This window comes from Rhyacophila brunnea, unplaced genomic scaffold (assembly GCF_057557595.1).
Source record: "Rhyacophila brunnea isolate RB1 unplaced genomic scaffold, BYU_Rbru_1.0 scaffold_1, whole genome shotgun sequence".
Lineage (NCBI taxonomy): Eukaryota > Metazoa > Arthropoda > Insecta > Trichoptera > Rhyacophilidae > Rhyacophila > Rhyacophila brunnea.
In genome coordinates this window covers 611,099-626,375 of record NW_028232751.1, presented here as the reverse complement: position 1 = coordinate 626,375, position 15,277 = coordinate 611,099, and the positions used below count along the sequence as shown (strand labels likewise).

At 34.6% G+C, this 15,277-nt stretch overlaps 1 protein-coding gene across 4 annotated transcripts in view; it reads left to right on the top strand.

Moving 5' to 3' along the window:
- The window catches only part of LOC147079327 (coiled-coil domain-containing protein AGAP005037), a 608,924-nt gene that overhangs the window by 158,824 nt on the left and 434,823 nt on the right, over nucleotides 1–15,277 (top strand). The gene's annotated exons all lie outside the window — the stretch shown is intronic.

Here is a 15,277-nt window from a genome sequence, read left to right as displayed (position 1 = left end):
AATATTTAAAAAAAAATCGGTGTCTGTACTTACGTACGCGTGTTAGAAGTGATACTTCTTTGGCGTAACTAAACAAAAAACTCATCATGAACTCAACTGCCCATGATGAATTAATAAAAAATCAAATTTTATTGGCGTGTTATTATGATTATATTCATTTCGGTCTCAAGGGTATTTTATCGATATAGGTACCGACAGAAATAATATTATGTATGCGAATAAATAATATTATTGCAGAATGTACCTACCTACTTTGGAAGAAAAAATCTCAAAACCTGCCTTTGAAAGTAAAACAGCCTATTTAATGGTTTAACTGAAACGTGCGCGCGTCACACGCCAAAAATACACTCTGATCTGTTTTCCCAAACGCGCCAGAAGAATTATAACTTCAAAATTAGTAAATTAATTCATTTCGTATATACTACATGGAATGTTTTGCCTTAATTAACATTAGCGTACACTTTTTACACGTTTTTACAAAACGAAACGACCAGTGCAGTGCAGTGCAGTGCATAGGTGGCGTCGTTCTTTTCTGACCTCTTAATTCGTCAATTATTATACCTTCACCCGTTATTACTACAAAATTTCCTCTACCAAATAAAACTATAGCTTGGTAAGTACTACTTTGGCTACTTTGAAAAAACTTTATTACTTCATTATCAAAAAGTTTATTCGTATTTCAGCAAAACCCGGTTGGGAGTCACTGATCTAGTACATTATCTATTATGTTTTTTCTTCTTTAGTGATTGAAATAAAAACTGTGTTACCATGTGAAATTCTCAATAAAAGTACGTACGCTTTTTCATATCTTAAACTCCAAAATAATAATGTAATAAATAAATAACTCACTGTTGACAATATGTGCGTCGTTAATATATTTATGCCCCATTACGAACGAATATTTCTTATCTTGTTAATTTTAACATTTTTTTTGGAGAATTTAGGTAGGGCTTATCGATTTACACACAGTGCAGAATCAACTCGCTGTACATTATATACATACCTATTTCATATAAAATTTTGCGATTAAATAATCATATAAATTCTGTACTTAACGTTTGAGGCTTTCACTGTTGTTTTTTTTTATCGTAGTAGATTTTTGGGTTTCCACCGTGTGTCCTTCTTCCTTCTTTACTCGACGAAATCTCTGATCGTAACGATTGACACATTACTCTTAGCAACGTTTGCTCTTAGCTAATCGGATTTCTTTTAACATTCTTAGAGCATCGTTTACATTCATTTACTTACACTACATTTTCATCATAAAACATATCATCTCTTTATAATGGCCTCTACAACGAGCCTGAAACGTCGATGAAAGAATGACACACGGTGTAAACCCAAAAATCTACTACGATCTGTACTTAACGTTAATTTCTTACTGTTTTAATAAGATTATATTTTTGAAACTTGTTTCAACCTGACTTTAGAAAAAAAACTGCTGAAAAGGCGCATGAAAAAATAAAACAAATACCAATTTTCTGAATAGAAATCGAATATCCTTCTGTGACGTCAATCGAATTAAAAAATGTGACGCTTTCACGCTGGAATCCTACAGTGTAATAAAAATAACAACAACCACCGCCATCTTTTAAAGCCTGAGCATAACTTTTCGCACAAGCAACGAGTGGTCCACTTTTCAGCTGTCAAAATCAGATTCCAGATTGCTTGACATATTGATTCGCACTTTCTCGTTTCAAATTGAATTATGAAAAATTATCAAATAAAATATATTAACTATCAGTGTTATTTAGAAATAATATACATTCCTGTTATTCATCAGCTGTCAAATTCAGACTAGTCCTTCACACAAAAACCGGTGGTAATATCTGTTTCCAAAAAATATGTTGCACTGATCTATGCATTACATTATTGTAGAAGGTGTGTTAATGCTATTGTATTATTTATCATGTAACTCAAAGATCCAAACCAAACCATTCCCTGAGCACTCTATAGAACACGTGTTAACATATTACAATCGCACCGATAGAACATGTGTCATCCGTAAAATTATACTTATAATATTGGATCACTTAGCACTGTGTGGTACAAAAAAAAAACAAAATTCAATTCAAAACCACAGCAGATACTTTTTATACCAAATACTACGAATTTAGCCATTCAAAGTGCGTTTGTTTGCCAGTAGGTACAATATTGTTATGAGTGTTATGACTAAAGAGTTTTTTTCCTTGTTTAACGCGACCTCGGCAACCGAAAGTCAATTATATTTTGTAATTCGTCAAAAATTCTATAAATTGCTGTCAAATTATTAATCCACTAAATTGTATTCAATCGTTTCACGACAGTTTGTGTCACATATTTATTTTTGTTTCCATATTTAGGCTGTACGATTAAAAGCAATACCAGATCATTGAAAGGTCCACTGCGATAACTAAAATAGTTTCCCTCTAAATAAAAAAATAAATATTGGCGTGTTATTATGATTATATTCATTTCGGTCTCAAGAGTATTTTATCGATATAGGTACCGTCAGCAATAATATTATGTATGCGAATAAATAATATTGCAGAATGTACCTACTTTGGAAGAAAAAATCTCAAAACTATTTATTTATATAAATACATACTATCTATTTAATATTGAAACGTGATATTGGCTTTTGTGATGAAACATAACAATCATTATTGTCTTCAATTATTATAAACCGCTAATAAATAAATTGACATGGGATATACGACAAATATTATCCTAAACTGTAAAAATATGTATTTTTTTGTATGAAGTGTCTAAATATTGTAAATTTACAACATACCATTGTTTGAATTATTTACCAACTCAAAATTCACAAAATTTATTTATTTATTGATAAGTATATAATTTTACTCATAAATAATACTTGCATATATGCCTCAAATCTTAATAAATAATCATAATAATAAATTGTGTTGCATCGGCGCGCGCAACTTCCGTCAAAAATACACTCTGATCTGTTTTCCCAAACGCGTCAAAAGAAGTAAAACTTAAATTTTTCTTAGTGTTGATTAATAAAAAAAGGATGTCTATACATGTTTCATATTTAAAATTGAAGGATTTGTGTGTAGTTTTTCTATCGATTTCTCTGCAGTGGCCATAGTATTTGTGTTATATAAAAATCTGTACCTAATGAAAAGTTTTCGTTTGGTAATTTTTGAAAATCATATCAGACGGTACTGTCAGTGAATGTAATACTGTTGTAGGTAGAAAAATACATTTTACAATGCATTCTAGTGACGTGGAGTAGGAATACTGTTTTCTGTTTGTCGCAAAAATTGAAACGATGTTATCTGTAGTAGTAGGTACATTCTATACCTGACGGGTTGCCGCTAGGGTTGCCAACTTTTTTTGTGACGATTCCGGGATAAATAGTTCAAAACTGAACATCGTCATCATTATCAGTCAGCCATTACCTAGTTTGCTAAGAAAACTTTTTATGTACGAGAAAATTAAAATACAGTTTTTTAAACATATTTTTATTTTAACTATTAATAATTGAGTTTGACTTGTAGTGTCTACCTTCTCTTTATTCTTTTTGCTATTCATATGTATCTTTATAGCTTCTAAGCCATCGTACTTCACCGAAAATATAGATAGACACAAATTGCATAGACCATTGTTTTGATCTTCTTTTAGTAAGCCACTCTTTGAATTTCTCATCCTGCGTCCATTCGTCCTTGTAAACAGACCATCTTTTAATTTTCTTCGGCGGTGTACACTGTTCACTGTCACTATTTTAAATACTGCTTTCCATCTTCACTGAACGAGAGGATAACAAAATGTTGTGGAAAACAAAGTCAGGCTCAAAAACAACTAAACACGTCTGAACACGCGAAACGCTTTGAACAGAATGACGTATCTAAACAGTAGTGGGGAAGGGAACGTACGTTGGAAGAATTTTCAACGGATTTACACGATATCAATTTTGGAATGGTTTTCTCTCAATTTCCGGGACAATTTAGCATTCATCCGGGATTCGGGACAGCGATTCCAATCCCGGGACAATCCCCGGCCAATCCGGGATGGTTGGCAACCCTAGTTGCCGCCAATGGTAATAATTTATTATCGATCGGTGAGCATCTGGCTTGCAATTACGGCACAAAGTTGTCACTGACATAAACGATAAACGAAATATATTATTCATAATATTAATACATTTGTAAGAAAACAAGTATTAATATAAATGGAAATATGCAAACAAACATATGGATACATTGTAATGCCTGACATATCATAAAAAATTATCTTTAATCTAACCTAAACAATTGTAATTTTCTTGGTTTTTTAATATATGGCATGCTCTTCAAAAGCATGTGTCTATAATCTAATTTTGAATTATTATACTATTTTTAGTATGGCACACGCTTCAAAACCATATACATAACGTGGTTTCAGTCTATGGATGACATCTTAAGCTTCGGCCACATAGGTAGGTGCTTCGCTAGTGCTAAGCTATGTGCTATGCTTGTATACTGAAAACACTACTGTCACTTCAACCTCAAAATATACGGTGTTTGACATTTGTCATACTGAAAAAATATTCTAAAGATCCTCCATCTTGCAAAATCACTAGGTGACACAATAAAATTAACCAACACGTTTGTTCGCCGGGAGACTCACGAGGTGACTAATAATCACGTAGCGAGGCGCGAAGCATGCGGTGTGGCCATTGCGATAGTATAGTGTGCGTCCATTCGCTAGGTTATGACGTCACTTAGCACGTAGCCACCAAGCAAGGCACCTGCCTATATGGCTTTAGCCTTAGTGATTGGGTGCTACTAAAGAGGTAGGAAACGGCCAAAAGGTACGTATGAGAACGATCGATTGACGAAATAGTTCAGGTTTAGAATAGCTTTCATTCAATGTTGGATTAATCCAGGCCGATGCCTACTGTCAAGAATCTAATAACTAAACGCAGCAACCTAACCTCCTTATTGACAAATCCGTATCTGATACATCATTTACTTTAGGCACTTAAGGGCTTAGGCAGTAGGTACCTACTTAAAAGTATTGTTGTACAGCGCGGCGGTGTCTCAAAAAAATTTAATGCAGTGGTTTCCAAACTTTATGTTACTACGCTTCTCTTTAAAAAAATCAAATCATGGCGCCTCCGCTTTATTTCATAAAATATTTTTTAAAATGGTAAAAAATGCGCAGAGAAAATGAAAAAACTTAATTGACAGATTAATAAAAAGGTAACAATATTCATTTATTTATTCATTGGATAGATGTTTATCAAATTGAGGTGTCATTGAGGAGAGTGCTACTCATATTGCTACTCTCGCATAAATATGTATGATGTTCCAAATGGCAGCAGTCATTTCATTTTTTTATTTGACAAAATATGATATTCTTTAATTCGATTCACCCAAAATTTAACTAAGGTGTGATATTTCATAATAGTTCTATCAATTTTTCCGTTTCAATAGTAGACAATCCAAATAATTCATCTTCTTGTTCGCGCCTCCCTTAGCACTAGTCTGTGGCTCCCCAGGGAGGCGCACCTCCCAGTTTGGGAATCGCTGATTTAATGAGTGAAATTAATATAATTATCCAGTGATACTTGATTTACCAAAATTAAACTAAATACAATAATATTTCTTGGTTTCGGCAGAGTGTATCCAGTGATCCAGCAAAATGGGTTGGCAAATGAAAGTTTTTATTATTATTAAAGTTTTTATTACCCAAGCTAAACCCCATTTTTATACTCTCTATTGATTTTTTACTTATATTCCTTAGAAATTAGGTTTAACTTAGATTGCTTGATCTCTGAAAAACACCTTCTCCCCCTGTTATTACTAAATTCTTTTAAGTATTCTATTTTAAATAAAACTTCTTTCCACTATTCCATAGAAACTTCAGTTTTCAAAACTCGTTAGCCGTTCAAACTTTGCATCGTTGTACTTATAGATAAGTTGAGTTGATTACACCCTATGGTTTTACTGTGCGCCGTTAACTTGTTTCAAGCCGTTTGTCTTATTGATTTACTAAAACTTAGGCCCTTTTCAGACGGGACACCGGTGTCGCGCTCGATATAATATAGGAGGCCTTTGTATTCGAATAAAGGGGGCTTTGTATTATGTTTATGAACGCCCAGAGCTAATGAGTCAAGGCATAATTTCGCGTTATAAATTAGAACATAAAACTGGCTGCGGTAATAAAAATAAGTGTATCGGCGGCTTGAGAATGTAGCGGCCGACGGAAAAGTGTACTGCCACGCGTTGACTCATTAGCTCTGGGGCGTTCATAAACAATACAAAGGTCCATTTATTCGAATACAAGGCCTCCTATAGTATATCGAGCGCGACACCGGTGTCCCGTCTGAAACGGGCCTTACTGATAAGGTATTCGTAGTACTTAAATCTTGCGACGAGAATTTAATGAATTATGAAGATATTTTTTTTTGTAGGATACCTATGTCAGAATTATCAAAATTTACTTGTCATTTCGACATGCATTTTTTGTGGTTAAGTTATGTTATGATGACATTTGATATAATAAGATGTAATATGATATCGGTTAATAATACACTGGGAGTCTAAATAAAACTACTTACTTCAATTTTATTACATTTTTTGTTATTCATAAATCAATCATTAATTATTAGTTATTACGCTTGTTTTAAAAATAAATTTAATATACGTATTTAAAATGTTTGACAAAAGTAGAATATAATCGATATCATTATCATTAGCCACGGTCGAGCCACTGCTGGATGAAAGTCTCCCCTAGCTTATCGGTACCTAGCTATTCGCTGTCACGTACATCTAGCGAACTTTATGGGTTCGTCTATCCAGCGGTTGTCTACCCGCTGAGCGACATGTCCAGCACATTGCCATTTCATCTGCTTATGTACCTCTATCACATCGCGTACTCCTTGTCAGTAATCTAAATAATGATGGTTCGTTGTATAAAATACTTTGAAAGCCGTTTTTAGCTCAGTACCTGCTCTAGAGAATTAATCTTAGTTTACATAAGTGTGATGTTTGCTACGAATGAGTCATTCAGTTTAATAAGCCTTTTTAAAACTTCACGTTTATACCTATATTTCAACTGCCGTCTGAATAGAATAAGTTTCTTCAATATTTTTGATGGTTAGTTACTAACTATATTTATTCAGTTAAGCCTGTATAATACATATTACTTTTTTTATAAATACATTTTTCAAACTATTTACTTACTACAGCAGGGATGGCAAACCTTTTTACGTACGCGTGCCAAAATTTCCCAAATAATATTTTTCGACTGTCTGGCGTGCAATATTATAATATTTAAGTGACCACTTTTATATTTACTTCTATTTTTTTTTTATAAAAAAACATTTTTTAAATAAATATACAAAATAGTAGGTAAGTAATTTCTTTTCTCTTCAATATGAAGCATTCGCGTGACATGCAAAATTATCTCGCGTGCCATAGGTTTGCCATCCCTGTACAACAGTTTGTAAAATTAATTGAGATAGCGTTCAGACGGCAGAATCTCAATGTACTTATGTGAGATTTTTTCAACTAGCTACATTAGTTTGTAATTTTCTCTGCTAGAATTCAATTTATTCATTCTTGTTAAATAATTAAAATTCGCATACTGTTTCTATCTTCGGAAAACAGTGCCACCCCGTCGTAATATTGTGACGTCACGCGTGCTGTGTTATTTCGGCAAAAGTTTCCTTTGTTCAATCCAACTTTCTCAACGAAATTAAAACAAAAGACTTGAGGGCGCGAAAGTTTATGCGAATATTAAATAATGTAACGATTGTCGTTGAACAACTTTCAATCAAATTCCGTGTCAATTCTTTTTCAAAATTTCATTATTATTTTGATATAAGTACGTTATACTTATGCATAATCAGTCAAAAGCATCGCCGTGTCTAGGGATTGCAAAACCGGTATTTCAAAACCGGTATTCAATTCTTTATCGATACCGAAAGACCGGTTTCAAAATACTAAATAACGGTATTTTCGGTAGAAAGCGTACTCGTTAATGTTATTTTTTCATTACTTACTACTTTATTGTATATTAAATTAAGTTTTATGCTGCCAAAACGCAAATATACTGACTGGAAACCAACAAAAGTTAAATAAAACTTAAACAAAATCCCTCAAATATACCTACTTATAATAGAATTGTCGCGATGAATTAACATATTTCGAAAAATAAAACATTCGTGGCAAATATTTCCAATTATTCTATAATTAGTATAGAACGTTTATAGAACATCCAACAAACGTTGAATTTCACAGAGATTTTTCTGGACCCTGGACTTATAGTATTTGTAAAATTAAGCAGTTTTAAAATATTATGATCTATACCTATTTACAATGGTCAATATAATAAATGTAGATAAGTAGGTACTTTAAAAGGTAGGTTGCTATCCAATAATATTTTTAATATTATAAATATAATAAATATTAAATAATATATACCTAATTATTTTAAATATATTTTAATAGTCATGTTTATTGATAGGTACTTTTTTACTCTACAAGTCTACAATATGATTTGAAGAATACCGGTCTCGTACTAGATTAATGTGTATTTGATCTAGTGCAAGGGCCCAACGTCTTGACCGAATGACTGACAACTATTTCTCGTAAAAAGTCTGTTAATTCAACTTTAGTCTTGTGGTGCGCGAACATGCTGATTTACTTATTAACAGTATGGATAAAACGTATCATGCTGGGATGAGTTTCTACTAGCTGGAATTATTGTTTTTGATTACGTACTTATATTACTAGGCCAAATAACTTGATGAATGTTGACACGCCCTTTCGTATAGCTGTCAGAGGTTAAATCCGCTAGCTAGATGATAAGGCCGCAAACTGTACTTCGTCGTTTTGCGCATTCCGGTATTAACGAAGGCACAATTTGCCAACATTTCTAATCTATGACTATATTATATTTTGCTCCTCTAAATTCTATAGGAATTATTTAAAAATTGAAAAAACTTAGCGATTGAAGGCCAAAAATACTGAACTGTTATTATAATGTACGGAATTAAATTATTATGACGTTTGTATGTTACTAGTTACTACGATAGCAATTCCTCAAAGTTTTTATGTATGGATGTATTTTATAAGTACATATAATATGAACTTATATAAAAATAACATTTACTGTGTTCGCAGTGCAGTGTTGGATGCTTGTTTTAAAGTATAATAAAAATGGCGACTGCTGTTTGCAATCGCTTTGCACGTGAGCTGTTATACATTGTTATGTTACGCGGGTTTTCATTTAAATATCGTGAATTGTACAACAAACTTCCTTTAGGCCCGTTTCAGACGGGACACCGGTGTCGCGCTCGATATAATATAGGAGGCCTTTGTATTCGAATAAAGGGTCCTTTGTATTATGTTTATTAACGCCCCAGAGCTAATGAGTCAACGCGTGTCCGGTGCACTTTTCCGTCGGCCGCTACATTATCAAGCCGCCGATACACTTGTTTTTATTACCGCAGCCAGTTTTATGTTCTAATTTATAACACGAAATTATGCCTTGACTCATTAGCTCTGGGCGTTCATAAACATAATACAAAGCCCCCTTTATTCGAATACAAAGGCCTCCTATATTATATCGAGCGCGACACCGGTGTCCCGTCTGAAAAGGGCCTAAGTTTTAGTAAATCAATAAGACAAACGGCTTGAAACAAGTTAACTCTATAGATAGAATTTAGTGGCCTTCCAGGACGCCGGAATCCGGTCAGCTTGTAAAACAGGCAAGCCAGGTTGAGGTTCTCTTCTGGTATCCGCAGCACGTGGCCGAGCCAGCTCCAACGTCGCCTCTTCACTTTCAGCGTGATAAGAGGCTGCTTGGTGCGTTCTCTTATCTCCTCGTTGCTCCTAAAGTCATACCACCGCACACCCAGTATTCGTCGCAAACATCTGTTTTCGAAGCTCAGTATACGGTTGCTCTGAGCCTTCGTAAGGTGCCATGATTTGCTACCGTAAAGCAGCACCGTCAGAATGCAAGCGTCGAATAGGTGGCATTTGGTTTTGACCGAGTACAATCGTGAGTCCCAAACATTTCGCATCGAGTTGAATGTTGCTCCAGCCATTCCCATTCGGATAGCATGCTCTTTCTGCAAAATGCCATCTCCCGTGATGTGTACCCCCAGGTACTTGAGGCTGTCGACGCTCTCGATGTTTTGTCCATCGCTAATCAGAGGGAAATCTGGATCAGGACAGGTGCTATTGCACAAGACGTTGGTTTTCTTTGCGTTGATTTTCAAACCAACGCGAGAGGAGTTGTTATGCAACATGTCGATTGTCTCTTGAATGCCCTCGATTGAGTTGTCGAATAAGACAGCGTCATCAGCGTATTCCAGGTCGCATAGCTTTACCGTGGGGGTAACAGGTATGCCTCGGTCGGGTGGTATTGACTTCCGTAGTATGAAGTCAAAGAGAATGATAAAGAGAAACGGTTCAAGGACACAGCCCTGTCTGACTCCGGTCGTGACCCCGAACCATTCCGTGACAGTGTCTCGAATTCTGACACAGCATTCGCTATTCTCGTGCAGGCTTTTGATTATGGCAATGCTCTGGGAGGGATCCCGTATGCTCCCACTATCATCCAGAGGGAGGGGCGGTGCGGACTGTCGAAAGCCTTCTCATTATCCACAAAGCAGCAAGCCATCGGACTGTTCAGCTCATGGCTCTGCTGGAGAAGACATCGAAGGTTGTGGATTTGATCTGCACACGCTCGACCAGGTAGAAACCCGGCTTGGTTTTTCCTGAGGACGTGCATTATTGGGTCCCTTATTCTCATCAAAATGATGTTTGCCAAAATCTTTCCCGTAACACTGAGTAGCGTAATGCCTCGGTAATTGTCGCAGCTTAGGGGGTCACCTTTTTTATCACACTTCTTAAAAAAGGTGACCCTCTAAGCTCTATACATCCAAACATAATACAAAGGCCCCTTTATTCGAATACAAACGCCACCTATATTATATCGAGCGCGACACCGGTGTCCCGTCTGAAACGGGCCTTAGGCTTATGGTACACTAAGCCAAGTAACACATCGTCACACAAAATCGTCTCGACTGGGATAATAGTCATAAATCAAAACTGAGCGCAACATGCAACTTTCTTATGTGCGTACAGACAAGGCCGTGTGAGGACAGTAACGTCACATGGGAAGCCAACATTAATGACGAAATGCGACATTTCCGGTGAAAATAGTTGCACGTGACTCCAGCTGTTTTTTTCACACTAAAAGGTTGCTATGATGCCGTATGCGTCGGTAGATTTAGTTACGTGTGTTTTGAGAATAACGATTACGTCACATTGATACGATACGTTGCAGACGAGACGAGTTTAGATATGCGAGGCGACGAAGCATCTGCACCGACATAAACCACCGAACGCAGCGTCCTACTACATCCACTCGCTTGGTGACCCTGAAGGCCGGTACGGACTGGGCGAGTGATAAAGTAGAGTGGCGAGTGAATTAGTGAATTAGTAACTGAAAAGTGTCCGAACACAGTTCATTAGTGAGTGACGCGTCAAAATGAACAGAGCGTCGAGAGCGACGGATATTTCAAACGGACACCATTCGCGCGACACGAGAGTGCTGCCGTCTGTCGTAACTTCAAAAATAATTCAAATTACACTATGCAAAAACGGCGTTGTTGAATTAAATCGATTTATGCTCCAAATTCCTATTGATACTAATGATGAATACTAATTTACATAGGATACCTACCTATTATATTTTTGTGGTTGCATAAATTTTTGTATGCTTACCTATGTATTTTTGTAGTTTGTTTAGGTAATAAATAGGTACTTTATGCACAATATTAAAACCACACCAGACATCTATCGAACCGCCAAAGAAATGTCTTACACATTCCCAAATGTAGAAATATTTTTTTAACAATCCCCTTATCTAACGCATCAGGTGAAAGAACGTTTCTGTTTTAAAGCGTGCAAAAAATTATCTGAGAAGTACTATGGGAGAAAAAGATTTAATTTTGTATATATTTTTTTTTTTTTTTTTGACCATGTCCGATCCTAATAGGATCATATGGGCCTCTACAGAGTAGAGGTTTGTATTAACAGGTTTTGTTTTTACGAGAAATGGATGTCAGCCACTTACTCAACCTATTAGGTCCATACCCTAACTCACACATTGACGAATTTGCAAGACGAAAATTTATTTAAAACATGTTTTTTTTATTTTATTTCTATTACCTTTGTTATATTTTATGTTAATAAATTAATGAGTGTTTCTACGCATAAAACTTTTTTTCTAACTTGAATTTGGGGGCCCCGAAATTTTTACCGCTCAGGGCGTCCGCTTGACTTGATCCGCCCCTGATTTTATGCTCCATTGTCCTTACTGACTATAAAAAATATAAACAGATATAAATGAATATAACTTATAATTATTATTCTTATGAACACTACGATAATGTGTACCTACCTACCTACGTCTTTACCTACTTTCAATAACAACAAGTTTTCTGTGAAATATTTCCATTATTTATCAAAGTTTTAATCAACAAATTATCCACACTACCTACTGACATGCCATAATATCCTTCATACTGAGTGTACAATGTACCTAAACGGAATAATAAATGAATATAATAATTATATATAATAATATAATATATATAATAATCATAAGATAATGTGTACCTCTTTACCTATCCTCAATAACAACAAGCTTTCTGTGAAATATCGCCATTTATCTACGGATCTATCAACACACGTTCGCGACTTTTTGTCGCATTGAAGTATAATAATATAAGTTATGTTTTTTCGAGTAGTAATCTTTGTTTCAACGCTGTGCCCATAGATGTTATAAATATAGCTGTGTCATTCCTACGGCAGCCGACAACTAATGCACTCGCCTGTTCAGACTTGGTTTGTGGCTTGTTTAGTATATAGTGAGAGGTGGTGGGGATCGCTACTCGCCAGAAATAATAGAATAAAATGGATCGGATTGACTGACCATTTTACTAAACTACTGGACTAAATTTGTCTGTTCAGACACGGTTTTTTACCAAATCACTCGCTACTTCACTAAATCACTGGCTCAGTCCGAACAAGGCATGACCGCCGTATGAAATGCAGAAATCAGTCGCGGTACTATACCTGTGCGGGGGTAGAGGGGTAAAACGTAACCATCAGGCGGCGTAATTGTCGAGCAGTCTTATATAGCCCAGCATGTATTTGCATTTACTAGAAAAATACTAGGTTTCACATATTGTTTATGGGCGGTAGTGTTGGAAACTAAAACAAAAACACAGGGCTCAAAATGGACCGAAGCGCCGATCCGGTTCCTAAAATTCCCAAAATTATCGCTTGACCGTCTGAGGTAGATAAGCCATATTATAACAAAATAATCTACTTAACACTTATTTTTGTAAAATATACATAAAATTGGATAACTGTGTATTTACATATATGAATATGTTCGTAAAATTATTATCGAGCGCTCCGGTTCATAAAATTTGAGCGCTGCAAAACCAACTAACTCGTCAATATTGGTTATGTAAACGAACATTGACCAACGTGACTGGAAAGAAGTCTACATTAAACTATCAAACTCGGCTGATGATGATGGTTATATTGTGTGAAAATCATGACATAATATTATTAAAATGAGATTGTTTGTAGGTGTAACCATGATATACTGCCACATATCTTTGTTATTAGAAATTTCAATATAGCCAACAAGTTACGGCCTTGTAGCTCGTAGAATATTACATTGGATTTGGATACGCCTGCTCTTTTATTACTTTTAATACGGCTATACTTTTTCAGATAAGCAACGTACGCAATAATACTATCGTCGTCTTAACTTTCAATATATCTAAGTTTTAGAAAATTAATTAAGTAATTAATTATTGTGATAAAAACTAGTAGGTACAAATCGCACTCCAAATAAAACAAAATATCATTTTTGATATGCGACCATGGGCCAAACTACCTACTTACAATGATTGAATAATAGTATGTGATTTATAGAATGTGTTAATCACTTGATATGCACCATTTTTTTTTAAAACGACTTACGATATGCTGATTTTATCAAGTATGGGTACCTACCGACATTTTCGTTTCAGTTTATGTAATGTTATACGTATTATAAGTACTCTGCAGATAGAGATTGCAATACCGAATGAAAATATCAATACCGGTTTTTCGGTATTTCTTAATGAATACCGGTATTCGTTGAAACATAAAAAAATACTTCAGTAAATCAAAACTATCAGTAAATATAGCTATTAAAATTTCTTTAAAACATTATTTTATAGCAAAAACCTACCTAGCTACATTTTTATTTTATTATGTTGACATTTAAAATATGTATTGATGATAATATTGTAGAAATGGTGATTTTTACAATTAATTTGATTAAATTGATGAATTTAATTAACACCCTCAAAAAGACTAGTTCAGTATGACGTGCAAATAAGTGCGTTTGCAGGAAATGCTTCTTCAATTGAACGCTTGTATAGTCATCAATAATTATTTTATTACTTATAGAATAATAAAATTGGATATTTGTCACGGATGTTTTTTTTATTTCGAAATAATGTTATCTTAATTTATCGCGACAATTTTATAAATAGGTATATTTGATGGATTTTGTTTGATAACTATTTCAACTTTGTTGGATTCAGTAAATATATTTGCATTTTAGCAGCACATAACTTATACACTAAATTTAATAGGCAATACAGTATAAAGTAATGTACAAATAACATTCAATTCATTTTCATAAACGTAAACGAGTGTGGTTTTTAATACCGAAAATTCCGGTATTTTGGATTTTTAAAACCGGTATTTCGGTATTGATAAATACTTGAATACCGGTTTTGAAATACCTGTATTGCAATCGCTATCTGTAGTAGGTGTAGAAAGGGAGATAATATAATATGGTGTGGGAAATGGATAGTTATAATTGAGTGGACTGTGTAGTGTACTAATTGAATGAGAGTGGGGAGCAATTGATGTTTAAAATGTTTCTTAATATACTCTTACTGGTAATATTTTTCATTTATTTCTTTATTATGTTCTTAATTATGAGGCGTGTTTTGTTAGCGCAACAAAGAAGCTATAAATATATTATAAATAATCCACAAACAATCTTCCTACACAGTCCTGCGCAATACCTGTTGGCATTTTACTTATCGATTTTTTATTACTACCATTGCATAATCTTCTAAAACACTCACGCAAGCGTCCATCTTAGTATAAATGTGGAATACGATTCATGAACAAAAACTGCCCCGAGTGCAAATTACTATAAAAAATATTTTTGGCATGTTAACTAC